Source organism: Ambystoma mexicanum, chromosome 3q (assembly GCF_040938575.1).
Source record: "Ambystoma mexicanum isolate Mex_15411 chromosome 3q, UKY_AmexF1_1, whole genome shotgun sequence".
Taxonomy (NCBI): Eukaryota; Metazoa; Chordata; class Amphibia; order Caudata; family Ambystomatidae; genus Ambystoma; species Ambystoma mexicanum.
In genome coordinates, this window is record NC_090926.1 from 1,046,624,024 (window position 1) to 1,046,640,707 (window position 16,684).

At 48.1% G+C, this 16,684-nt stretch overlaps 1 protein-coding gene across 1 annotated transcript in view; it reads left to right on the plus strand.

Moving 5' to 3' along the window:
- Positions 1–16,684, plus strand: part of DNAH17 (dynein axonemal heavy chain 17) — an 8,024,690-nt gene that overhangs the window by 3,165,606 nt on the left and 4,842,400 nt on the right. The gene's annotated exons all lie outside the window — the stretch shown is intronic.

The following is a 16,684-nucleotide window of genomic DNA, read 5'->3' on the forward strand; positions in this document are numbered from 1 at the left end:
TTCTCCCCTGGGCTGATTCCGGGAAGGGTAGCTATCCCTTCTCTGGTAATACCCTGGGTTGGGAAGATTTGGGTACCCCTCCACCTTTGGCCTCCCCTCTCCCGGATTAAGTTGTCTGGGCTCAGGGAATTGGGGAAAGAAGGATGGATGATTTTAGGGCTGGAAATTGGGTGGATACCTGGGGAAAAAGTTCTGCCCAGGATTTGGTGAATTTCTGCCCTCCTGGGGGATGTTAGGAGGGAAGTTCCCTGGGTCAGGTGCTTGGCTGGATCCCCCCCTTGGGCTGGAGGAGTCCACACATAACCCATGATGGGTCGGTTTCCCTTGTAGCGGGGACTTACATAATCAGGGGAGCGAGGGACCCCATTTGTGGGACTACCTCCTCGACTACCTGTCTCTGACTGGCCCGAGGGCCTTCTGGGCTGTGAATTATTTGGTGCAGGCAGGTTTTTAGGCTCCCCCATCTCCAAATCTAAAACGGGGGTGACCTTTACCTCTGCCACATTGACAGCAGCAGGGGTGCTGTTGGTTTTGGGGTTTTTCTGCGCGTTATTTTTATTTTTTCGATTTGGCTTCTGCACCTCATAGATCCGGGTAGCCTGTTCAATGACCCAGTCTAAAGATATTTTCTCATGAAAATCTGTCACCAGCTGGGTCATTATGTATTTGGGTAAGGCATGGAAAAACGTATTGATAAATTCTCTGCTATCCGTGCGCACCCTTTTGGTGGTCTGCGTAAAAGCATGTTTAATTCTTCCACAAACTCTTGTGGGGCCTGATCCTCCCCACATTGCAAATTGTAGGCTGCCTTGCGAGCCTCTTGAGGATTTCTGTGCACAGAAAAATGTTTCAAGATGGCCGCCTTGTATGTGGACCACCTTGAATGGTTTTGATCCTCCAGCCCTACAAAGAAACTGGAGTATTCTGGTGAGAAGGTCCATTTGACGTACTGGATGCAGCTACTGCTGTCCTTCAAATGGAAAGTCTCCATCATTTGCTCATAGAGCTCCAAGTGTTCCCAAACAGAATACTTGGCGTTCTTATGATAAGGCGTGATGACACCTTATTGCCTTTATTTGTTTCAATGGGTCCTTAAGCAAGGCCCTTTTTGCCTTATTGGCCTTTTTGGTTCGGGTAACCCTAGTCCATTCATCCCCTGACTCAGAAACACTGCTCCCAGAGGTGTCCGTCTGATCTACCAGGTTTTCCCGGATTCTGCGAGCCTGGGAATGGCTGGCAGAATGTGGGGACCTGGTCTCCAGTGTCCTGTAATGCTCAGAGGAGTCTTCAGATCCCTCCTTGCTGCCAGGATTTGATGGGTACCCACGCCACTGACCTAACTGGGCAGAGGTTTTCAGGATCCCCTTAATGGGCCTACTCTCCTGGGGTTCCCCACTAAATTGCACTGTGCTTGGGTGCCCATACCCGGATGCCCGCCCCTCCATTCCTGGGTGGTACTGGCCTATGAGCCCCATACTTTTAGCTGGATAGTAATCTGCCATCCCTGTGGCCCCGTGCTCATGTGCGCCAGGGAACATGGGGGTGGCAGAGTCCAGGGACTGGTAGAGGTGAAGGCCTCTGGCACTAGGGCTCCTGAGGTTATGCTCAGGAGTTTCTCTTTCCCAGCGAACCTCATCTCTATCCGCCCCTGCTCCCTGTTGCAATGCAAGAGCCTGCGCTTTCAGTTCCTCAGTTAAGGCCTTACTAGACTCTATCAGTCTCTCCTGCATCGCTATCTGTTGCTGGAGCCTATCATTGTGCTGGCAGAGAGCCTCATTCTCTCTCTGTGCCTCCTGATTGGTCCCAGAGTACTGGGCCAGTCTTTGCTGCAGGAGGGTTACCTCCTGAGCTGTGTCCCTATTGGCCTGCTCCTTTCTTGCCAGAGCATCCTCCACCCTCCTGGTGTGCTCTAACAAGTTCTGGTGTTCTTTTTGGAGGTCACCCAGTCCCTGGAGGGCCAGGTGATTTTCTTCCATTTTCCTTTTTAAGTGGCAGACTTCCTGGCCTAAGGTATCCCTTTCCTGACTAAGAGCCTGCATCTGTGCTGCCAGGTCGTCCCTTTGCCTTTGGAAGGCACCAGCTTTCTGGCGCTCCTGATCAAACTCTGCCTGGGTATCCAGGTCTTTCAGAATCAATTTATTGCTTTCCTCTTTCTCTCTGTTTAATCGAATTTGCAGGGTGGCTACCTGCTCTGTGCATGCCCTGTTGAAGTCCAGTTGTTGCTCCAGCTTTTTCTGGCTCTGCAGAAGGGAGTCCAAACCTTCTTGGTACTCCTTCTGCAAGGCCAGAAATCTGGTATCCTGGTCAGCCTTTTCCAGTTGCATCCTATCCATATCCTCCTTTATTTTAGTGATGTACTGTCTGCTATCATTTTCTGACTCCTGGCTCCCGTGCAGCCTCTGCTCAGAAGAGACCAGGTCAGATTGGGCCTTTTCTAACGCCATCTGTTGCCTATTTGCCAGATCTTGGCCTTCGGCACATTTGTCTTGCATGACTTCCATATAGAGATACAAATATGCCGCTATCCTGGCAATCTTATTGTGTTCATCTTTTGTCTTAGGGGCCATATATAGGTCGCTCAGGGCCACATGTAGGGGACCCTGATCTCTCCATATATCTGACCCTGTTTCAGTGACCTGTTGCGCGATTGCCTGCAACCAGACCGCCTGGTCCTGATGAGTCCACTCACCTCTCACAAATAGCTTATGTAAGAGGTGCTCCCTCGCTATTTTCATATCTACCACGGTCGTCATGCTGGAGATTGATCTCCCTCCTGACTTACAACAGTTAGTATTTTATTTTGCAAAACAGACTGTTTCCTAGAGCTTTCCTTTGAGAGGTGCTTTCACAGTGTAAAACAGCGTGGTGATCTAACTGGATATGTGTATCTGGTCAGTTGGCACACTGTATTAATCTGCACAAGTGGTAAATCTAACCCAGAACATCCCGGCTCCGAGCCCCCACTTTGTAAGCGATATTCAATCAACACTACAGCTAAGTCAATGCCTAGTCTGGGATGCTGAGGAAAACCCTTATTGATGTATTTTTATGTCCAGTTCAGTACTCTGGATGACAACCCTTGTATAACACCCCTCTCTTAGAATCCCCCTGACCCTACTGAGCCAGGAAGTAGGTTTGTTTAGCAAATTAAAAGGTTTTATTTGAAAAATTAAACTATATATATATATATATATATATATATATATATATATATATATATATATATATATATATATATATCACACTTCTATAGTAAATTAATATTTGATAGCACGCTTGTGAGGATGATAGTGAGCAACAATGGATAATGTTACAGTGGTTTACTCTTTTGATGGCTTAGAAGTGATATAGTGAGGATGAAGTAGCTGAGAATGCTCTTATGGCTTCAAGGAAAATGCAATGATGAATAAAATGCAGTACAGAAATAACTTGATATGATTTAGCAAAATATAATATAATCACTTTTTTTCTGGAAATTCACCCCCCCCTTTTCAATGTAAGAAATGGAAGGAGTGCACACAGTCTTCAAGAATCCCAACAAATAGAATAAGAAATTCAGTTCCCCCCAGCAAGCTTAGAGGAAACAGGTAGAAGTTTGAAACACAGGCCCAAAATGCTTTTAAATGTGATGGCAATGGATTTAAATTCCCTGTAGAGATTCAGGGTGAGTGAGAGATGCTTGTTGGTATTAGTTCAGGCTCACTTTAGCAATGCTCTATGAGTTATTACCAGGTTGCAAATGGATTTTAACAAAGGAAAGAATGGAGCTGCTATTTTGACAAGTGGAGAAATTGAGCCAAATCGCAAATCGCGGTAAATTTCGCGAGTGCGTAGATCGCGATTGCGGGAAACGTATAGGAAGTCGGTTCTAGGTTTGTTGGAAAGCCTAGAATCACAGCTTTAAAATGGAAGTTAAACCACATTCCTAGGACAAACGGTTCCGGAGATACAGCCGATTTTGTGAAGGTAGTTTTTCAGAAATTAATCACAGTTTCAGAATGACAGTTGACAGCTTTCAGCTTTAAAATGACAGGTGACAGTTGTGCAGCTTTAGAATGACAGATGACAGCTTTCTGGGAGGCAGTTCTAATTAAGTTAAAATAGTTGAATTAGATTATTTTAAACTAATAGATTGGGTTTTGCACAGTTCTGGCGGTACTCACAATATATTTTGGGCAGGAATGGGCCTCGCCACGGATCTGGTCAGGTTTTGGACTGGACTCCGGTTCTGGTCTCGGCACTTCACAGCGATCTGGGTCAGCTCTCTGGATACAGCGGCCTGTGGTTCTCTGGATCTCTGGTCTGGTCTCTGGTACTCGCCAACGTTCTCTGGATCGGGTTCTGCTTTCTCTGGATACAGCACGGCTCCTGGAAACAGCTCGACCGGCTGTTGAATAGTTTGGTTAGGTTTGCTGGATTCTGAAGGCTTTCTGAGAATACTTTTGCTTGCAGTGGGCCTTCTAGGTTCAAAGTTCTGTAGTCTATGGGTCCCTGGTTCTTTTCTCTGTCTGGATGGGATGTCGGCCGTCAAAATGCTTTGCAGGAATGGAAAATGAATGTCTCTACCTGTCCCAGCAGTCTCTTTTTATGTGTTTTGGAAGTGGGTGTGTGCGTGGCATAACTGAGCCTGCCCCTCTCTACTTGTCATTGGCCCAATTCTCCCCTCTCCCATGATTGGGGGAATGAAATGGATTGTCATCATGATGAGGTCTGTTTATGGGTCAAAGGATCCTCCCCTGGTCAATTTGCCCACAAATCTATATTTGATTCAAATACATATTTCCCAGATACACAAGTGGTTGACATTACACGTACATATTACACTTTTGCTTCAGGTAGTCTCTGTTCCGACTCTGGCGTTTCTAGGAGCTTGCATTCAAAAATGGCAACTTATTTTCAATTTTAGTGGGTTTTGCAACATTGGTTTTTCATCAAAAATTATACAAAGGTACACCCTCCTTCTCCACATATTCCAGCTATTTACTAGGTTTCTAGCATAAACCCGGTGTCTGTAATATCAATAAATATCAGGGTTTGGTCCTAGAACACCGTAGAAATTGGAGTTTGGACTGAAATCGTGAGGGCATTTTTCATACTAAGACTCTCAAAGTTGTACATTCCTGTCATTTGGTTACAATAAGTTATGATTGTTTCTATAAAATATATATTTGTTGCAATTCAACTCCCCAAAGTGTTTGGGTCCGCCTCCAGAAGTGGGTGGGTCAGTGATCACATGTCTCTCCTTGCTGGCAGAGGGCTGTTGACAGGAAACACTCAAAATTAACATACCCCATTCAACTGAAAGGGGCTATTGTCTCTCTCCTCCAGGCTGAAGGGGAAACCCCCTCCCTCTCACTCAGAAGGGCCATGTGATATCCTGCCTCCTGTTGTGAGTCTCTGGGGTGTTAAGAGTTCTCAGCCTCCTGGCCTCTGGGAACAGCAGGTGGCTAAGATTTTCAATTAACCAACATGCTTTGAAGTCCCTGTTGACTCAGGTCCCTTTGTCAGCCAGTTCTCCTGTCAGAGTTTAGACCGCTAGCGCCGCCTTGTGGAATTTGTCGGTAATGCATCCATTTTTGGGATCTGTCTTGAATTACTGCATTTCAATAGAGTGGTCTTTTGCTTGATAGAATAGGACCCTTGCTTAACATTGTTTTGATGGCATCCTTACAGTAGAGTGGTGATGTGGAACCCCCCACAAGAAGGTTGTATCTTTGGAGTGGTCTTGTGCCAACTGCGCAGCTCTCCTGGATTCTGGCGTGAATGTGGGCGGCGACAGCTCATCCCCACATCCACCCAGTCTATTGATTTAGTTTGTTCTGAGATAGAATAATAGGCGGCGACAGCTCATCCCCACATCTACCCAGTCTATTGATTCAACATGGGTCAAAACCCTTGACAGCTGTCAGAAAAAGTGGTAGCCTCGAAAAATGTGAAAATCCCATAGAGAAATATTTGCGGTCGAATATAAAAGGTAGTAACCACTGCCACCAGCCTGTTACGCTCACCTGGCTCCCACAGAGGCGTTGATCTGAACTGAACAGCTGCTGTCTCCACCAATGTGACGCGTAGGGCCGAAATGACGGACTGGACTGGCCCACCTAGCTTCGTTTGCTTGGCCCGTAGGAATATTCTTCTGCAAATGGAGAAAGGTAATTAACACCCGTGGAGTTCAGCGTAATTTCCCCCCACCCACACTGTTCTCCCCACAGATCACCTTTGATATCCCCTCTATAGTCTCACCTGATGATTTGATAAGATGAGCTCTCCATCCTGCGTTGAGCGCAGGGGCGCGTTGATAACCAGTTGCTTCACTGGCTCGAAGGAATTGGTGAGTTCGAGAACAATATTGACTCCAAAAAATATGTAGTTCGTAAGAGTTCACATGTCTGACTTTCACTCTTGTCCGATTCCTTGCAGTTTGCAGCTTGACCCCAGCGAAGAGTTCCTCGTGGTAGCTGACGAAGTTCTGGTAAGGATTTGGCTTATCCTACACAGTTCAATAAAATAAGGCTAGAATGTAAGCTGCTTGTTCCCTTATTCAGGTGTGGCGAGGAAATATGAAGTTCGGGGAATTATGCTTCCGGCGGTAAAATTAGGTAAGTCTATTGCAGTGAGAAGCTTTCCCCTTATTTGTCCCGTTGTCTCACCTTGTCGTCCTTTTGTTCCCCTTAGGGGCCGGGGTGCGACGTGGATGCAATGGAGACTGCGCCGACCGCAAAGAGGAATAGTACCCCCGGCGGTAATCAGGTAAGTCTATGGGGGTAGTTACTATTGCCTCTGTTTATTTTCTTGGCTCACCTTTGCTGTTCTTGTGTTCCCCTTAGGTGCCAGAATGCGGCGGGATCGTGCAGAAGTATGTGGTGGATCGTGAGGATGCTGCGAAGGCCAGTGAGTTCAGCGCAGCGCTGCAGCAGGCGAGGCGGCGCGCGTAAATGCTTCTTTCTTCCAGCTGGAAGGTGCAGTGGATCCGGAATTCAGGTAAGGATCGAAGGTTTGCTCTTATTCTAACCTTTCTCCTTCTGTTCCTCCCTTTTTCTAGGAGCTGCAGACTCGAGGCGGGCGAGACAGAAGACTGGATGCAGGCTTGCAGACACGGTGAGCGTTACGCTGCTGGATGCAGAATATCGCGAAGCGTGTGCTGCTCATCGGGCGTGGTTTAAATAGCCTACAAATTAGTCCCAGGTAAGTATTCTTCCCCAGCCCCACCCGAGTAAAAAATAGTCCCTAAGTAAAATAGTCCCTTCCATGCCTCATTTGGCTTGGAGCTCTGCAGCATGGTCTGCACCAGGTAAGCTTACAGCATGGTCTGCATCAGGTTCTACTCTATGAGCCTGACACCATAGGCGCCAGGACTGACTCTCCATATGAGCCTGGCGCCATAGGCGCCAGGACCGCACCCAAACAGCCCCTAGCAGGGGCTTTTGGGCTTGCTCAAAATAACTTGATGACTGCTTCCGGGGTTGCTGGACCTGGTCTGGTTTCCCAGGGGTAGGCATCATGACACAGCCAGAAGCTTTGTAGAGGGGGACTTTAAGGTACCCTCTCGAAAATGAACATAGGGGAAAAACTATTAACCCCTTCCAGTACTTCCATATTAAGATGGGGTGTACTGGTTAAGTTCATAGAAATCGACTAGTAAAGTCAGTGGGGACTTTACATGCCTTGGGAGACAGTAGTCAGTCCCAGGGTATGGTGTCCATGTTTGGGGGTCGCTACGACACCCCTGTGCCACTGCACGGAGGGTGCTGTCTGACACATGTGCATAACGATGGTTCCTATGGGTGAGAGAAAAGATCCCATAGGCATTAAACATAAAAATAGCCTAGAACACACATAGCAAAAATGCCTAAGAGTGGGAAAAAGAGTCTCACTCTTAGCAGGTAAAAAGAAACAAACCCTTCAAATCCAGCAAAGCTGCTGGGGGACTCTATAGGTAAGGGAAATTAGCCATGAAATGAGAATTGTAATGTATTTCCTCATCAGGCAATTCAGTTAGAAATGTTCACTGACGATAGAGCCGAGGAGAGAGAGAGAGAGAAAGGAAGAGAAAAAGAGAGAGAGAGAAAGAGAGAAAGTGAGAGAGAGAGAGAGCGAGAGAGAGAGAGAGAGAGAAAGAGAGAGAGAGAGAGAGAGAGAGAGAGAGAGAGAGAGAGAGAGCATAAAGGGACATTACATTTATTAAACCAATTTAAACTTCCATATAATATTATTAATACTGGACACTGTAACAAAATGTTACATTCACTTTTCTACTTTTCACCTTTCCTTACTTAGTTTGTTTGTTTATGGCACTTCACTTTCCTGTTCTTGTGGTTGTTCCCATGGGGCGCTGTGCTATTTTGTGCTTTTCTTATGTCGGAGAGGTATATCCAGTATTTCAGGCCCTTGACCTTCACAGCAGAAGATGTGGAATACACTACCTCATAAGGGCCATGAAATCTTGGAGAATTCCAACTCTGCACAAAACTGTGCACGTATACACTCTCTCCGGCATTAACTGTGCCATTGGACTGTCTGCAGCTGGGGTGTTTTTATCTGTTTCTCCTTCTCGTGTGAATGGGGGCGTTATCTGTTTAGCTATACTTCGCACAACTCTTGTCAGTTGTGTAAGGTATTCCTTAAACTCGTCCCCCAGCACTGTGGCAGCTCTATGAGCGTCTAATGCCCGTCTCACTGGAGATAGTGGCGTTTGAATGTGTCTCCCCATCACTATATCGTCCGGGTACAAATGATGATCCTTACTAAGCTGCGTTCTGAGTTGGAACAGTGCTATTGTCAGGCAATACACCCAATTCTTTTTTAGTGTGTGATACAATTTGGAGAGTCTGCTTTTAAGGAGACTGTTGATTTTCCCGACCACCCTGTTCACCTGCAGGTGATAAATCGAACATAGTTTGTACTTCACACCTAGCAATGAGGTCACTTCTTTGAAAAGGTCATTTACAAAATGAGTACCGTTATAAGACCATATGGTGTCACAAATTCCCAACCTGGGGAATACTTCCCTAACCAGGAACTTTGCTGTGCATTTCGCGTCCAGGTGTGCACAAGGTCCTGCTTCCACCCAGCGAGAAAACAGGCACACCACCACAATGGGATACCTTGCTCCTTTGCATCTTTCTTCCATGTCTGCATAATCTATGTGTAACTCTCGGAAGGGTCCAACTGGGCGAGGCAGTGTTCGACATAGTGTTCTAAGGGTCATCCCGAGCTGTATGTGTAACATGTTATGCATTCTATTATTAGTTTTACGAGATGTTCTTGGAGGTTTGGAACAAACCATTCCTCCTGGATGTCCGCTGCTATGTGTAGCTTGGTAACGTGTTCAGGGAAATTAAGTTGCTGCAATGCCACGTGCAATAATTCTACTGGCATTACCACATTTCCCGTCATCAATTGACGCTAGAGGAGGTCTGTGGGCGATTGCTTGCAACCTCTTTTTACCCAGATTTCCTTCTCTTCTATTGGGCCATGCCTCTGTAACTCAATTATTTGCGTAATCAGCGTGGAGGTGTACCCTTCTTCTTCATCGTGCTGTGTGTTCCTTTTTACTACACATTCTACTGCTTGGGGTTTATTGAAGTATGCTGCTTCTTTCGCAGAGGCGTCTGCCGCTGTGTTCTTGTGCAAGATGACATCAGCGTTATTGGTGTGGGCCTGGCATTTCACCAAAGTAATGACTGATGGCTCAGCCAATGCTTCAATGAGATCATTTAACAACTGTCCATGCTGCACTGGGGCGCCGTCTGCACTTCTGAATCCTCTTCTTCATCATCGTGACAGCCCGGAGTGTACCGTGGTTGTCACGTATGCCGAGTCAGAGAATATGGTCACTGCGCAGCCCTTAGCGGTATGTAGTGCTTCAATCAGTGCTATTAACTCTGTCGCTTGTGCAGAGTGATGGGAAAGGAGACATTTTTGCACTATCACCTCATATTCATCTCCTTCTACTCTCACTACTGCTGCTCCTACATGATTTTCCCCTGTCTCTGGATCAATGGACGTGGATCCGTCCACGAAGTACACCTCACCTGCTTCTAGGGCTTTTTTTTACTGGCTTTGGGAATATCGTCACCTTTCCCTTCAAAGGTGGTGCAATTGTGTGCTTGCATGTTTTCCACCGTACATGGCTCTTTGATGAAAGTGGCTAGGTTTACAGTCTTACAGCATACAATGTGTATGTTCGGGCTCGAGATAATTATTTCATATGCTGTGGCCCGCTGTGTGGTGAGTGTGGATTTTGATCTTTCAAGAATGGCAAACAAAGAGTGCTCGACAAATAGCTTCACTGAGCATCCCATCACTATCGTTGCGCTTTTCTCAATTGCGAAGGACCCTGCTGCAAGTGCTTGTTCGCACGCAAAGTGCCCCTGCATCACAGAATCTAATGTGCCGCTGTGATAGGCCATCGGCTTGTGGCCTAATGATGTTTTTTGCATGAGAACTGATGTCATTAGGGTGCCGTTACAGTGGGAGAATAAGTAAAACTCCAGATCATAGTCTGGTGTTGCCAGTGTTAGGCAGAAACCTGTGCAGTTCCCTTAGGGACCACTGCAAAAGATTTAAGACCAATGGTGTTTGGCAGTAAACCCACTTGGTAGCAGTCTGTACCACACAGATTGACTTGGTCGCTGTGGCTGAGCAGTCAGACTTCCCTCAAGAAATGCTAGGCAGTATACAGAGCATACAAAATAGGTACAGAAATACAGTAGCACAAGCAAACACTGACCAGAGCTTGGGTGTAAAAGTATATCATTATTTATTTAACACACACTTATAAAACACACTAGCACTAAATTGGTAAGATAAGTTCAAAACACAATCACTATTATCATATGTACATCCCTGATTACTTGTTGGACAAGTCTTAGTTAACACCACTTATTTCCAGAAAGAGGTGAGCGCTTAACGTTCGATGGCACTCAAACAAGTTGAATAAAAAGAGAGGGAAAAGCAGAATTATGGAAGCATACACACTAAACACTTTTTAAAGAACCACAGCAAGTTAGGAAGGCACAGTCTACTGGTGAGCAAGGAAGTTTAGGTGCCAGGCCCAGTTTCCAGGGAGCCAGGCGGAAGATGCCCAAGATCAGACAGTTACACAGAGTCTTCGAAGTTTGTGAAGGTAGTTCGAAAAAGGTTTAGTTCAGTTCAGAAAAGTTAGCTAAGGTGTCCCAGGCTAACCCAGGTTCGAGAGATGAGGATTTAATACACCCCGTTCAATCGGTTGCAAGGGAAGCCAGGCGGAACACGGTACCTTAAATGGAGAGGATCCTCCAGCGGGGGCAGTTGTTCCTGGCAGCGGGTGCAAGTCACAGCGTCGTCCAGAGGAAGAGAGGATCTTGTCGTGGAGGAAAGATGAAGGTTGTTGCACTGCCAGGGAAGAAACCTGCCACTGAGTTCTCTGGTACAAAGGTACTACCCTTTCGGTTCGCGGTAATGGTGAAAACGTGGTATCCCGGTTGCCGGGGTGCTTGGCACAGGCAAGGCGGCCACGAGATGCCCCAGGAAGGCAAAAAGAAGGTAGACTGGTTATCCCCACCAGTCGAAGGAAGAAGACTCTCTGGGCTGGAGATCTCCTCTGTCGTTGGGAAAAGTGGTGAGACGGTTCAGCAGGGCTCCACCGGTGATGTAGTCGTTGCAGGCAGGATCAGGGGGGACAGAGACGTGCCCCCTCGAACAACAGACCCCGGGGCAATCGAATTGCCACGACGAGTACGTCATCAATATGATGGTTTGTACTGGTTTCTGTTCATAATTTGGGACTAGCAAAGCCAATTGTGACTTTACATGCCCTGGGAGACAGTAGTCAGTCCCAGGGTATGGAGTCTATGTTGGGGGGTCGCTACGACACCCCTGGGTTATGGCACGGAGGGTGCTGTGTAACCCACATAAAAAAAAAACACATTCAACCCTATGGAGTAAAAGACCCCATAGCCCATAAAACACATGGAAAGTTAAAGGAACACCTCAAATCATGTCTAAAAGTGGGAGCAAAAAGAATCTCACTGTTAGCAGGAGAGAAAAAAATAAACCCCAAAAATCCAGCAAAGCTGCTGGGAGACTCACTAGGTTTGGGAATTTAGCCTTACAGAGAATTCTCCCTAACAGCCAGAACGGGTGCTGCCGAGATAATGGGCCTCTTTACGAGTCTGCCGGTCCGGAATGTGTTGTTTCCATGACAACGGTAACACCATTACCGCATACGTAAGTATGCGGAAATAAGGTGCGATTACGGTTTGTGGGTCGTGCACACCAGACCATTGCGGAAACGTTGTCACCGCCAGCATGGAAACACCCACGGACATGGATGCACCGTGACCATAGCAGTGGGATATCCATATCCGCATCCGCCATCACGGAAATGGAAATACTGGTTCTGGAAACACCATGACCGCGAAAACCGGTAGGAGAGCAGCGGCCATTACTTAAACCACAATCCACTGCCATCCTCTGAGACCACAGGGCACATCACCTCCTGGAACTGCCAAAACCCACCACCATGATGACATCACACATTCTGGCCACCAGACAGCGCAATCCACGGTTGAGCGAGGCGGAGCGAACCGGACGGTGCTCGTTGAGCACATTGTTGAAAATGCTGCCATGCTCTTCAGCGCCGACCGGAGGTGCAGCTCTCAGCAGCGCCGTAAGGAGGTCTGGGCAGAAGCTGCACGGAAGTGCACTGCCATTGGGGTGACCGTGCGCATGGTTAAAGATTGTCACAAAAGGTGGGATGATCTACGGCTGCGAGTGCGGATCCTGATTGCTGCCCACCGCCAGCACAGCACAGGCACAGGTGGAAGCCCAGCATCGCCACTAAAGCTGCAGACGTGGGAGGAGATGTGCAGCAGTGTCCTGCACCTAGAGGGTATACAGGGCATCGGTGATGCAGAGGCTGGACTAAGCCCAACTGGTGATGCTGGTAAGTTCACAGAGTTTGAAGTCATGAGTGTGAATGCCCCCTGTGCCCCCAAGCCAGGGCAGGAGTGACCCGATGCATCCACCAATGACCCAGACAACAAGCAACACGCACATAAGACATGCCCCCTGGACATACACACAGCGCGTGACTGAGTACAAGCTGAGACACACACACCTGAGTGCATTGCCTGTCAAATGTGTGTACATGCAAGTCGGCAGAGATCATGTAGTGTGTTGCATGTGATGGACACATTCACATCCCACCACAGAACTAGTGGAAGAGGCTATGCCACACCCTCCCGCATGTGGCCGACGCAACCGTCCTGCGCAGGATGCCAATGCCAGAACCTCAGGGACTCAGCCACCAGCACCATCAACATCAGGCACGGATGCCCCAATCCTCGCAGACAACCCTGTGAAGCCTGTTGCCATACAAGCAACACCCGTCACCACGTTGGCCACCGAAAGCAGTGCGCCTCCTGTTTGCACTGAGGAGGATGCGCAATCCAGTGGAAACAGTGCACCAGTTGTACTGTCAGATGATGCAGGACTGGAGCAGGAAGAAATGGGTGACATTTCACCCATCCCCCACCTGGAGTTCAGCCCCACAGGACTACACAGCCCCATGAGGTCGCCAACACCCTCGATGGCTGAAATAAGTGCACGCCTGCAGCGCATAACAACAAGCCAGCCTTGCACAGCTGGTGGAAAAGCAGTTGGAGTAGGCTAGGCAGTAGCGGGAGGAGGCAAGACTGCAGCGCGAAAGCACTGCCACCTCATTATGTCGGCTGTTGAGGGCAATCAGCATTTTCGCCACCACCAATGTGACCTTGTCATGGCATGTCAGGGAAGGGAACAGCATAATGTCCTCCATTGCTGAGTCAATGTTGGTGGCCCAGCAAGCTTATTTTGGCCATGTGCCACTTGTCACACCACCAGTGCCGTCCACCAGCACCACCCCCTCCAGTTCCGTGGCAAGCAGCCCATGGAGGTACTCAAGCCAGCTGGCTGGCCCCTCTGGCAAGGACGCATCTGCACAGAAGCGCGGGCGGAAATAGTGGGATGCACAAATGACTGTCCTCAAGACATTGAGGATTGTTTGGGTGTATGGGGGTGGATACGTTGGGGAGGTGGGGGGTGCCCATTATGGGGTTAGTGGGTTGGGGCCTGGTTGGGGGTGGGTACGTTGGTGAGGTGGGTGGGCACGGGTGTACAGCTTTCCCTTCCAATTCACCTACATCCCTGCATAGTTTAGAATAAATCACTGTTGAACATGAAGTGACGAGTGGACATCCTTGATTTGATTTGCATTGAATCACTTTATTGTCGTGCTTCATGAATTAATGACATGCTGTGCATGTAGAGTCTCTCAGAAGAAAATGCGAATGAGGGCATCCCGTGCATGTAGTCCATCCTGTGCACCCCTGCCAGTGAGTGCGGCCATCCCAACCCCATCATCGTGATCATCATCCTCATCCACTTAATCATCATCCTCTGTGTCTGGGGGCAGAGGAACGTTCCTGCACATGCACAGATTGTGCAGCATGGCACACACAAGCACTATTTTACCGGTCTTTACTGGCTTGTACATCAATGATCCGCCAGATCTGCTCAAGCAGCGGAACCTGGCCTTGAGTAATCCAAATGTCCTCTCTATCATGCCACGTGTGCGGATGTGTGCCCTGTTGTAGGCCTCCTCATGCCTGTTCCTTGTCCTTCGTATGGGCATCATCAGCCATGGTGTGAGTGCATATACTGCATCACCTGCATGGAATTGGAAGGAAGGGTACATGTCAGTGTTTGTGGTTTCCATGTCTGGATCATATGCAGTACAATCATGTTTAGTTTAGTTAGTGATTCAGTCATATGGGCAATGTAATGATCTGACAAGTGGGTGAATCTCATTCCAGGGCCATTGGTGTACACATTGGCGCTTTCACATTGGGCAACTACTTGATGGTCATAGGTAGATGGCCATGACCTCATGTGTGGTAGGTAAGTATGGCATTGTGCAGTGATGTGTACACATGGATCAGTCAGTCAATGGTCACAGTGATTACGTAGTCAATTTACAATGCCGTGTATGCACTCATCATGTGCATTGTGGGGGCACTGGGGCATTGGGCAGGTGGGGGACTTGGTTCATCATGTTGTCCTTGCTTGTGGTGCTACAACATGTCTTGGGTGTGCTGCTCCTTTGGCAGGGTGGGTATGGGCACACAGTGGGCAAAAGTATTGCGAAGCGATGCAATGTGTGGGGTGTGGTGACTGTTCATTCCATTAGCCAGGAGGTCATGCATTGTCAGTTGTACCAACCCAGACACACAAGACATTGCCTTGCCCACTCCCCCTTGCACAGGGGTCATGCATTGGCAGTTGTACTCACCCAATAGCCATGTGCTTTTACCAGCATAGCGTTAAATATACCGTTTGTTTGTTTGTTTATTCATTTGGTAATGCGCACCAAACCGTTGGGTAGCTGGGCGGAGCAGTACAAGAAGTCTCAAAGCTTAGTTACAGTACTTATCACAAGCATATACATGCATGAACCTACATACTTGCAATACAGTGCATATAATTTGCATGTCAAGGAACATATAGAAATACATACATAGAGTACAGTACATATCATTGCATATGCTTAATGTGCATGCCTGCAGCTATTGACTGCGTGGTCAGGTGCAAATGTGGCGGTAGTCGTGTCTGGTGGGTCAAGTTGCAATAGGGATAGGGTGGAAGCGGTTATGAGTCGTTGATGCGAAGCCATTTGAGTACATCATGTCTGAATTTTGGGTAAGGTTGTGGTAGTCTGAGGTCCAGTGGGAGCGTATTCCACGATTGTGCAGCTTTAACTGGCTTTAAATGTCGAATTCAGCAGGACCATTGAGTCATGTGTTGACCCTGGCAAACATGCACAGCAATGGGTTGTCACTTGTCCAGCGTCACATACATCTGTACATTCAGTGAGTGGTATTGTTTCCTATTGCAGTACACCAACTCCATTGCACGTGTTACTGTCAGCTCTATTTGGGTGCATCCTAATGCACCAATGCAATTTGGCATGCCAGCGATGGTGGCAATGACCTGGGTAGGGTTATGGGGGAGGGCGATATGTTCCGACACATGGCGCAAAAGGGCATCCAGTACCTGGTCAAGTATTTTTGAGAAACAGGGTTGTGACAACCCGTGCTGCTCACCAACAGTGTGCTGATACGTACCAGTTCCAAGGAAATGCAGTACCGAGATCACCTTGAGCAGGGGTGGGATTGCCGTCTGGATGCCGATGCGGCTGCTGATGTACTCAATCATGGTGACGATGGACATGATTGTTGGACGGTCAAGCCGGTATAATGTGTGGATCTGCCCTGGGATCTGGTTCCAGGGTGAGGCCCTGATGCAGGGTATTGCAGGCTGCCTGTAGGGTCGTGCCGGCTGCACATTTGGGTTTGGTATGGGTGCTGGATTTGCTATCTGCCGCCTGTGCCTCCTCCGCCTCCTCCTCCTCTGCTCCACTTATGCCACAATGGGCACTGCTGCCTGTAGGTTCAATAGCCCCAATGCTGCTACAGCGGCTGACTGCATGGTTGTGTTTGGAGTTGGCCTGGGTGTGAGTGTGGCCCTTTTATAGGCTCCCAGTTGCCTGCAGAGTGCAGCTGGGCTCATTTTGTGCACTTGTGGCCTGATTCAGCTCACCTGCCACTGTTTAACGCCATCTCTGAGGTAGCGGTGGTACCACCACGATGTTCACAGTATTTCT